The sequence below is a fragment of the Amblyomma maculatum genome, chromosome 2 (assembly GCF_055883805.1).
Source record: "Amblyomma maculatum isolate TAMU_Amacu chromosome 2, ASM5588380v1, whole genome shotgun sequence".
NCBI classification, from domain to species: domain Eukaryota; kingdom Metazoa; phylum Arthropoda; class Arachnida; order Ixodida; family Ixodidae; genus Amblyomma; species Amblyomma maculatum.
In genome coordinates, this window is record NC_139345.1 from 97,127,235 (window position 1) to 97,139,079 (window position 11,845).

General features: G+C 43.6%; 1 non-coding gene across 1 annotated transcript; it reads right to left on the reverse strand.

The window, feature by feature from the left end:
• Window positions 1-440: 440 nt before the first annotated feature.
• LOC146199334 (U1 spliceosomal RNA) lies at window positions 441-604 on the reverse strand. The gene has a single exon (XR_014705369.1). It is a non-coding gene; the product is annotated as a U1 spliceosomal RNA (small nuclear RNA).
• Between the last annotated feature and the right edge of the window lie 11,241 nt (window positions 605-11,845).

Here is an 11,845-nt window from a genome sequence, read left to right on the forward strand (position 1 = left end):
TGGAGTCCATCACCACCGAGTTCGTGCCGGAGTTCGAGGGGATACCGAGCGGCAACCGCCGCGTGAGGATGGACTTGCGACGACCGCTGCCGAACTTCCTGCAGGTGGCCGAATTCACCCTGCAGTGCGAGTACGATGGGGTCGCACGTGTTTGCCGGCGCTGCGGCGCTAGCGGCCACGTGCGATGTCCCCTTGTGCGCGCGCTGCGGGGCCTTCGGCCACGCTTCGTGCACCCTCCCCTCTCCCCTTCGAATCCAATCGGTTACTTTTTCTTCGGACTGCATTTCATTAGAATTTCAGGCCCACTCTGCACGCTTCCTACCTCAACTTACACCTATTTAGTCGGAAACAATACCGACTCATTTTTAATAACTTCATTGCGTTCGTACAGCTAAGTTTACTAATTGCTAAGCGTTTGTCTGATTTTTGATTCGGAGAAGAGGGGGATAGCGCGAACGCAGTCCCCCACTACCAAAAATTGCATGCCCCATCTGCCCCAGTTTGGGGTAGTGGCAGGGGTCAGCACGAGCGCAGTGCAATGCCCGCGCCTCTCCCTGGAGGCACCGCCACGCTGACCACGGTAACCTCGGCACCAGGTAAGTATGCCTAAACAATGTTTCGCCGCCAGTACCCATCGTGCGCGGCCATCTTAGAGGAGCTAGTTGCGGGCTAAGAAAACTTAAGACACAAAGTGAGCGACCGCAAATTTACTAAAGAATTTTCGGTTATTTCATGTTATTACTCACCACAAAACAGGCTGTTATTCAAAGTGCCTTTATATTGCTAGAATTAAGTGACGAGACCCAAAAACTGACCTGAGATTATTAATTGGGCCAACAAAATAGTTGTTCTGCATGCCACTGCGAGCGCCACCGCTGCTCGTATCGGTAGGATCTCTTTCTGTATGGTATCGGCGTTGTGTACATTGACCTTGGTATATGTACTTCCGCCATGCGTTGTCTGCGTTGTCTGCTCCGGGGCAGAATGCTTTCTGGTCCCCTGACGCCTGGTCGAAGTGACGAAGTTGACGCCTGGAACACAGATTGCCCAGTGCCAGAATTAGTGTTCCGCAGTGTGTTGCCTCAAGCTGCGCAGCTCCTTGGGAATGGGATACAGGGTGTTCTGAACAACGTTTGTTTTAGTAACGTTGGTTAATTCTGAATGCCGCCGAATTTATTCAGCGGCAGAAACAGCAGACCGGCCGTTGCGATCCGCTTGCAGACCGCTGACGGCTATAGCTCCACAGGATTTGCTTCGACCGCTTTTGATAGCGCTAAGTGTTATTGCCGCCCGGTCAACATCTATGCCTATGAGCACGCGGGCGCGGTCGTACCGTCGTCTTAAAAACCTTGGCAAATTTACATGTGTATTCGGCCTACGCCAATACAGCGTGATACGACGTTATAAGCAGAGAAAGAATTTTTCGTCGGGGATTTGTGCTACATAACTTGCAGCTGCACTCCGATGGAAGGTCTCGTTGCGTACTGCAGGCCGCGCGCAACGATTTTATGAGCACTTAATTCTAAGGTTTACATTGTTATGCGAGAACGTATTTGTTTAATGCCGAATAATGAAAAATGTTTCACCAATGCGGACCTAAATATGCATGGTGCGATTATGTTTATCGTCTCTTGCACGAAAAGAGAGGGTTACAGCTAGACAAGGTTGTGATAAGAATCATTTACCAGAATTTTTAATGCTTGGAGTCAATCAGACTTGAAAAGCTTTACATAGATGACAGAAATTAATATTACGTGTGTGTGTGTGTGTGTGTGTGTGTGTGTGTGTGTGTGTGTGTGTGTGTGTGTGTGTGTGTGTGTGTGTGTGTGTGTGTGTGTGTGTGTGTGTGTGTGCGCGCGCGCGCGTGCGTGTGTGTGTGTTCCAGCATAATTGGCGTAGCAATATGCAAAAGTGCAACATTCATTATTATGCCTACATTGTCCAGCACTTTTTCATTTATTATTGCACAGCACATAGAAGAACTGAGAGCTGAGACAAATGGTATAAAACCAAATTGCTGCTATGTAGCAGAGTTTAGTGCTTGCAGCCTCAGAGCTGCACATGCGCATGAAAAGTGATTTTCTACAGTTAAGTATATAGCTTACATATGTAAAATTGCACAGTACTGCACTCATTATTTTCACAATATTCCATACAATAAGTTTGTGTCATTGTTCCTCGTTTCAGAGTTATTCTGCAGAGGTTTCAGAACAGCTGGAAATCAATTGTCAGCAGGCACGGCCTGCCTTCTACATGTTGTATTTGAGATACATGACTTAATTCTCTCTTCACAATGGCAAAGCAGCAAGTTTTACAAACAAAGAAAACAAAGCTTGGAGATGTGTTGTGATCTAAACCATCACTGACAGTGATTGGCTGTTTCAAGACGGCGCAAGATAGGCAGAGGTCAGTCTAGCTAGTACATAGCTATTCAGTCCGTGAAGGCCACTGTAGTTGTTCATAATGCCAAAGCCTAGGAAAACACTGTGTTCACAGCTATTCAGACTTTTTGTAATCACCACTGTCTGGAAAATAGTTAACCAAAAAAATCACGTTCTGGCTGTGCCAAAGCGATATGCCAAAATTAAATGGGCCGATTAGTTGGTTAAAATTTGTCAAAGAAAGTTTTAGCGAATGCTGAAACTAACTTGGATCAAGTTGCTGTGCGCGCTGCAAAAGCCGAAGTATCCGAAGCAAAATTCCTGTACACTGTACCAATCATTGTTGCAGTTTAGTTTTTCTCAGTCATAGGTATGTTTAAACTGTAATTTCTTACGCTGTACTGTGTATTTTGTTTCAATTCACTCTCTCACAGGTCTGCTTTAGATACATTTGTAACATGCTATAGAAAATGTATTGCAAAACTTATGCAAGCAAAAGGTTAGGTGTTATTGCGCGTGCTACAAGAAGCATTTTTCATAAACAGCTGAGAAACTGTCCTCTTTCACAGTTGTATAATAAAGCTGCCTGTGTCAGGAGTTATTTTGCTCTTTCATTTATCTATTTTTTTTTTCTCTTGCGGGGTGGGGAGGGGGGGGGGTGCTTGTGCCCAAGTTTGTTTCTCTTGTGATGCCTGCAGCAAAGCTGTGCACCATGCTTTAAAACATACCTAACTTTAATACAGGTTTTCATTAGGAAGAACCATGAGACAAGTTCACCTTTTGCCCAGCTGTTCATAATAAGTGCTTAACCTTGAATACACTGCATAAAATGCATAAGCTATGCATTTTTCCCATTTCTATATGTATGCATCAGCAGCATAGGTGTCATTTGTTTGAGAGCTGTTGGTTCTCATATAGGCTCTGACCACAATATACACAACAGTAAAATGGCTACAGGGTTTTCTCTTATGTTGATGGGAAGCAACTGCATGTGTTTTACATTCTGAAGCTTCTGGAGGTTTCAAGGGGTGCCGTAAAAACAAAGCTTTTGAATGAAGTTCCAATGTTGGGGTTGTTTGCCGCGCCTGTACTCCCGGAAAAAGAAAAAGAACTATTCGAATAAGTAGCGGAGAAGGGAGGCAGAGTCAGAGTCTCTACCGTGGAGTGTCCGCGCAGCTTGAGAGCAGGCGCAATACCGAGAATGAGGGAAGGGTCAAGGGGTCAACCTCTTGTAGCGTAGACGACGCGCAGAACCCCTTTCTTCCCGGATAAGCTGATCCGTGAGAGCGGCAACAGGGCATTTTAACCTGTGTCGTATCGGTATTGTCCTGTAGCTGCAGCCCTGCTTCGGAAAGCAGCTCTCAATGAGAGTATGGCCGCGGTAGCAGCGGGCATGAAGATTAACCCCTCATTTTTGTCCGTGTACAGATGTACCCGTCTGTTTGCGAGTGACGACATCTCAGTAGATGGGCCTCAGACGTTGCCCTTCCGTGAAACAGTGTGTACGGATTAACTCTTTGAGGCTGGTTTAGTCAGGTTAAACTACGAGTCAGTCAATTGTAAATATGTTTCTCCTTGCTTGTATCTTTCTGTTTGATTTATTAATTGTTAATAAATAGTTAACCTCTCCGGAAGTGTCCTCAAGTAATGTGATTGAGCAACATCGAACCTGCAAGACGTCAAGCATCCTAAAACCATCTTCATCAACATATTTCCCTCTATAAGATCCAGAGGGAAAATCAACTATTTGCTTTATTACTTTCTTCTTATTCACATAATGCAGCATTAAGTACTGGAAAATCAAGCATGAGATTTTCTAAAATGAAAACCTCCAGCAGTTGTATGCATCAGTTGTATGTATATGATTTAAAATATCTGGCGCAACCTGCTTGGTTAATTTTGTCTATAAGAAAGGTTCTTATACACACGCCTCACCAACGCCTCAGCAAGTGAACGCCTCTCATACTGCTGGATTAGCTATGTCCATCCAGGTCAGGAATAGCTAGTCCCTCCACGCCCTTGACACATATTAGTGGAGCTTTTCAGCCGTTTACTATTGATTTCATGCAAGTTGGGGCTGAATGCATATATGCAAACTGAACATTCACACCAAACTTGCAAACAATGCAACATATGCAGTTGCACTTTTCAATAGAGCTGAAGTAAAATTCAATTGCATGAAACTTTTTATTTCTTTTATGATTCTCACAATCTTTTTAATTATTGAAAGTATAATGCCAAGCATGATACAGTTGATATGCACATGCCAGTTTCTGCAGTACTTATTCAATAAACTATTCAATAAAGCAGCTGAGCTGTAGAGAGCATGAAGCTAAGGTTGTGATCCATTCTAAAGGTTTTGAAGCACTGGTAAATGAATCTAGACCTTCGTGACGAGATGCTCGATACACTGTTAAGAATGATATGTCCCAGTTTAATCTGAGTAACTAATACATGATGTGCAGTTGTGGACATAAGTAAGCGGAGCACACTTTTCCGTTTAAATTAAAGTCGCGCCTTCTGCACTGGAGATAAGAAAACAATATTTGTCCATGCAAAAGGGCACTGGTATCTACTACTGGTCCGTACATACCACTACTGCCAGTTCCAATAATCAATGCATGAAAAAATTTAGAAACAAATAGCGTGCTTCGTTTACTTTCTTCCGCAGGGGTACCTTGCTTGCAGGCTGAGATAGTTTATCGCACGGCGAGAAACCCTTGCCGCTCCTGTTCAGTGCAACATACATAATGCGTGAAAGTTCTGTAAAGACAGATGAAAATGTACAGAAAGTCCTCTTGGGATTTGTATGCAATCAGCATTTTGCCATTGCAGCTGCAAATTGCGTGGCAGTCGTCTCGTGCGTAATGCTATGCTACAGCTGCTATAGCAACCCAAATATTCAGCTCCTGGTAACCCAGAACCACCAGAATATGTTCACTCGAACATATATGGACACATATGTAGTGGAGGCACGATAAATGTAGCAACCAACGAACAATTTTAGCCAGTGGTTAAAGCATATGCTAAACTTCAGTGCGAACAGATACTGAAATGGTCGTACTTAATTACAACACATTTTTGCTCTTTTTTTTAGTAGCTGACCTTTTTTATGACTTCATTAATGCTTAAAACACGAAGCTTGACTGCGCCTTATTTCAAGCGCAGCGCCATAGACGCGCTCCTTGCCAAGTGACCCGGAAGTCTGTGTACCCAGCATGCTTTGCTCTTCGCTCCCTTTGACCACTTAACCTTTTACCAACCAAATCATATATAATATATATTTTTAATCCCATCTATCTGCTAGAAAAACAGTTTCTCAATAAAAAGGTTATACATATGTAAATGAGTACAAACCAGAAAGTGAAGGTGGATTACAACAGAGAATTTTCTTCACAAGCAAAAGCAGAGCGAATATTGACAGCTGTACGTCCAGTGACGTCAGGTATGCAAGGTTCCATGTATGTAAAAATCTTGGAATAGAAAATTTGAAGCGACAGTTTATACAGATGCAGATCATGATAATTTGTTGTTCTAGTGATTGATGATTGATGTGTGATAAACAATAATGAGTTAAATTATTGTAATTAATTGATGAATTATAGAAATGAATTGGAAAAATGTGGCTTCAAAGGTGATATGGTAGGATACAACTTATAAAAGCAGCAGTTGCTAACTATGGGCAGTGGTCCGCAGCATGTGTATTACTTTGCTGAAAAGTAAACATGATCAGTTTTTAACATTTGACTAAACAAAACAAGCCAGAGGCATCAATATTTTCGAGCTTTTAAATTGCCCTGATGGCTATAGCTTTTATTTAGGTAACCAGAAACAGTGGACTACTTTCTGTTACAGAGGAAATGTGTATGGCAGCTACTGCAGAATTAGCTTGCATCAGATTAAAAAATGCTTTGAATGATAAGCTGATGCTTGATGATGCTAATTGAAAAATTGTGAAATTGATAAACTGAAACAATTGCACAATGAAAATTAGAAAAAGTGGGTTCAAAGGTGTCAAAATTCTCAGAATGAAAAGCCAATGTTAGATGATGCTAATTAAGAAATTTTAATCTGTAATTTATCAGTCAGTCAAAATAAAATTTAGAGTGTGTAATTGATCCATTCATTTAAATAATTAAAAATTAAAACAACATTCAAGACTGTCCATATGCCTAAAATGAAAAACCAATGTTTGCTGATACTAAGTATCGCTGCATGAAGAATAAGAAAGATTAAGACAAATAAAAAGAAGGAAAAAAATTTGTCCGGGCTAGAAGAAAACAAGCAGAAAATACCAACTGACCATCACTTTATTTCCTTCCGTAATGTCACAGCCGGGGTCGAGGTCATTAAAGAATTGCAAAATATAATCTTGCTTCAAACCAACGGTTAAGCAAAATTTACCAACTGGTCATGAGGTTTTATTTCATTCCATGATGTCATAGCTAGTCGAGGTCATGTGAAGCATTAAAAAATTGCAACATACAATTCTTGCTTCCCTACTCCAGCTGCTATCTCAAGATCTTTATCTTGAGATAGCAGCATCACAGGAATCAGCAGCAATTACATTGCAATTTTTATTACCTCATCTGACCTCAAATTCATGTCATAGCTGTCATAGCTATGTCATAGCTACTGTGCAGCAGTTGAAGCAAAATCTACTACGAATAGACAACTATAAATTACTAGCTGGCTGCAGTTGAATTCCACATAGTTGTTGATATTAAAGAAGCCTTACATGCATGATTCCAAAGGAAAAACACTCAAGAAAAATTTGGTACCCTGTACTTTTTAAAGAATTTCATGCGACTTGTGCAAAAGTGTGTGGACTGCCAAACTTAAGTTGATTCTCCCTCTACGTGTTTTTTAACATCTCTCTTGCAAATTGTGTTGTTTGTTTTTATGGCGCATAGGCATGTAAGGCCATCATGCACCAAACACAAATGATATTATTGGCTTATCAGGCTACATCCAGAGCTCAAGAGGCCTCTTTTCCTGTCTTGTGCCGGCTGTGGCCACCTTATCCCTGCAAGCTGACCGTCTCAGTTATCCTGCCTTCATGTTACCAGAGTCCTTCAATGCATACCCAGGAGAAAATCAGAACTAGTTTAAGGAACAAATTTCCAGTTGAATTTTAGTTAGAGATCTATTGTTATGCAACTGGGAACCAAGTGGCATGAACTGGAAGTTTGTTCCTTAAACCAGTTAGACTGAAAATCAGAACTAGTTTAAGGAACAAATTCCCAGTTGAATTTTAGTTAGAGATCTATTGTTATGCAACTGGGAACCAAGTGGCATGAACTGGAAGTTTGTTCCTTAAGCCAGTTACTCTGTCGCACAACCTACCACCCCATGTTCATTTCTTCGTATATCCAACTACAACACAATTTCAATATTTTTCCCAGACTCCTCTGCTTTCGTCCTGCTCACTTTTCCTTGCACAGCTTGCTGCGCTGCCCTCAATTTAATTTTAATCCTTTTCATTACCCTTCATTACTTCTACCCCGTAGGTTAGAGATGCACGTCTGAAACTGCATAAAAAAGGGACCTTGCTGCTGAAAATGAGACACTTTGCGCAATGCATAAAAGTCTGGAGAGTAATAAGCTGGATCTGGAAAGGGAATCTTGTTCTGTCTGAACAGTACTCAAAAAGGTCTAACCTTGAAAGTACTTGAAAGTCAAGGAGTCGTGCCAAAATGATAGCGAGCTTGTGATTAATTTGTTTCAAAGATTGGAGATGCAATCTTTGAGCCAGCTCAATAGGCTCCCAAAGCATCGCTGGGCGGCGCTGCGGCTCCTGATGGGCAACGCCATCTGTGGCAGAAAAAAACACACTGGGACGCCGCCGGCTCGGCTCGCTGCCTTCGCGACGTGCGCCGCGCGCTTTCTCTCGAACGAGCACGCGCCCTGACGCGCCCCCACAGGCGCATCGCAACATGCCGCCTGCATTCCGTCTTGATTATTGGACAACCTGCCGCGTATTTCCATGGAGGAAGCGTAATTATAGGCGAGAAAAGTTTTATTCACGTCAGCACTGTAGAGCAGACGACAGACGGCGATGAGTAAATATTGATTGTGAATGCGTTTCCCACGTTAGCGAAAACGTAGGAAGTTTATCTCGAGGTAAGTCAGCTATGCAACTATATTGTCGTATATAATATGTTTAAAAACTGCGGAAGTATTATCAGTACTCTGAGATAAAGTTGCTCGCTTGTTGATTATTGTTTTGGCCTGTAGCATGAGATCTATATACGGTTTTGTTTTTATTATTACAATGTTACTAAAGCAAATCTTGCAGTAGAAGAATAAGCTCTAGTCCGAAGGAGATGTTTCTTCAAAGGCACGAACGCTAGCAGTCTCAAAAGCACATGCGTGCTCCGCGCGCTGCACGCGACATAACCGGCTCGCTGGCTCGGAAGGAAGGTGAAATCCAAGCTTGTACTACAATCGTGCTTTATTTCGGTTCTTACTAAATTGTTGTGCTTCATTTATATTTGGTTTGCATTTACGAAACCTGTGACGCGAATAGGGTGCTCCGTGCGAGTAGTGTCAATCGAGCCATAACTAGGATCGCTTTTGTATTGCACTTCCAACATATTTTGGTTATGAATAATAATAATGTTGGTTCATTTATTGGCCAATTTGCGGAAATCTGTAAAAGCGGCTCAGCCAAGCATGTCCCCCCCCCCCCCCCCCCCCAAAAAAAAAAAAAAAAAAAAAGGCCTCGGTCCTAGATATTTTCTTGGTCGTAGGGCACATTCACACATTATTATCGATCGCGGACGTCGCACGCTGGATATCTGTTGATTTGGTTACTTTCAGAGCACTCGCAAAGCAAGGAGAGAGCACAGAAAATCGGCAAAGCAAGACACGCGCGGAGCGAAGAGCAGGATAATCCTCTACTCCCTTCACTTCGTATAGATGGTGTTTAACCATTGTACTCTTTTGATGCCTCTCTAAGACGTCTTTGTCAACTATCGAACATTTCTGAGTTTATGGAGAAGGGGAAAATTAATAATAAATAATAAATTGGTTCACAGGAAGGGAAAGGCGCAGTAACTGTCACACTTGCTCTGTGGACACCCGAACCGCGCCGTAAGGGAAGGGAGGAAGGTGGGAATGAAAGTCGAAAGAGAGAAAGAGGAGCCGTAGTGGAGGGCTACGGAGTAATTTCGACCACCTGGGGATCTTTAACGTGCGCTGACATCGCACAGCACACGGACGCCACTTCGTTTCGCCTCCATCGAAACGCAGCCGCCGCGGTCGGGTTCGAACCCGGGAACTCCGGCACAGTAGTCGGGCGTCTTACCAGTGCACCACCCCGGCGGGGCAGGGGAAAATTGGCCCTTTTCGTTTCCACAAAGAACGCGAGACTTCTCAGAATGCTGTCATGCGGTTGGAAAACAGGTCTTGTGGAAACGCTTCCAATGAAATCTGTAAAGTTCCACACGTGAGCCTCGTCTTTTGGCGCTTCGCTTACTATTGTGGCTACCCATGACACAATGCTACTTAGTACCTCCGTTTCGCATCAGCGGAACCGTTTTTGTATCGCCAAATAACCGCCAGGCGCAACTCCTTCGCCGCAAATGCACAGGAAGCTAGCGGAGCGTCTGCTCCGGCGACGTCCCATCGTTTCACATTTCGCCACCATGCCAGGAATGCGGCGCTGCCATCGCGCGGCGAAACTTGAGCTTGGGTTCCCTATAATCTGACAAATGAAGTGTGCCATCGTGCATCAATGTGGAAGGCTGATACGTCTAACATTGTGGTTCAGTTTCAATCTAGAACAAAATGAGACACTGTGCTCCAAAAGACAAACAAAAATTAAGTTGACAAACAGGGACGTAGGCGCAGGAAACTCTAATCCTGCGTTTATGAATGAACACTTCAGCGAGCGATGAAGTCCGTAAGCTCGAGCATTTCACGCGCACGGAGGATGTTTTTCACTGTTTTTTTTGTTCTTTCATTCCTTGTGGATTTTCGCGTTACAACAACGCCGACACCGGCTTTTATGCGACACAGAACTGCTAGCTTTCGCTGTTAATGAGCATCAGTGGAAATCTGTTTGGTCGCAGAAGGGAAAGATTTTCATGAGGCAATCTGATATCTCAGTACGTGGCTGTGCCGATAACTTGCAAGAAAGGCCCTATCACGCTCTTCTCGCTGGTGGAGGATAGTGCTGAGGCAACGACTTGCATTAATCCTAGGTCATCTAGGCAGTGAAACACGTACCATTCTTCTGGGCCCGTTATCCAAGTTTGCGTCGTTATCGAAAGTGTCGCTATCTCGATCCCTGATCTCGAGTCATCTGACTGGCGGAAACGCCGGAGCATATGACGCTGCCCCCTCTACCGGTTCCGGAGTTTCGACTAATCATGATGACTCGAGGTCACTTGAGATAACGACACTTCGATAACGACGCAAACTCGGAATTCGGGCCCTGCTCTGCAATTAATACCAACTAAGAAAAAATGCCCTATCACGATCTCATGCTCTCATAGCACGTGAAACTACAGCATAGCACGTGAAACTACAGCATAGAAATTGTGAAACTGCATCTTAATGCCCGCTCAGTACAAGACAAAATCGTTCCTCTACTAAAGAAATGCTCTTTCGATTTTACTTTTCTAATGCTCCCTGAGACATGGTACCAATTCAGCTGCTTGGTTACGCAAACTTTTGTTGTGGAAGCAATACTTGCGCTAGTCGGTGAACCATTTCGCGGAGCCTCCGATGAGCCAAGCTGCGCATGCGCGAGTGACGTCACACGGAGCACAGCTGGAGAGCCACGTCGGAGCCGCCGCCAACTACTTTGCGGCGGTGATGCCGCACCGCGCATACCGAGCAGAGGCTGGTTCACATGCAAGCGAAAACGCTAGCAATTTCTGCCGCAGCGGCGCAAAAACCTGTTCTGAGCTAGCTGTCGCGGCGGTTCGAGCGACGTAGTTCAAACTCGTTGGAAATTTTTCGCTCTTGTCGCTGCCGCTCGCTGCTCAATCGCTTGCATGTGAACCATGCCTTTCGGCGAGCAAATCTTCGTAATTTGTTGCTTCCGCAATTATACTCGGGATGACCATTGGTCAAACCACAGCCAATTTTCTCCTCTGTAGACCTAACAAACCCTATAAAAAGTGCCTAATTTTGCCTAATATTAGGAAAGTGGTTATGAAGTCGTAACATTGGGAAATTAAAATCAAATCATTCAGTAGTATGCTGCCCCCCAAATGGTAATATATGGAAAAGTTTACTGGACACGAATTGGGCCGGAATCTAGAGTATACATCCCTGAATAAATGTTCACTTTTGTGCAGTGGCTATTTCAACGTCAATATTCTTGACAATAATATGCTACTGTGTGCGAGTTCAACATGAAGCCTCTCCTGTTACTGCGTCTCATCCATACTCTCTGACTGGTGCAAATAAAGTGTTCTGTCTCTCCTGTTAAAAAATGATTTAAATTATCA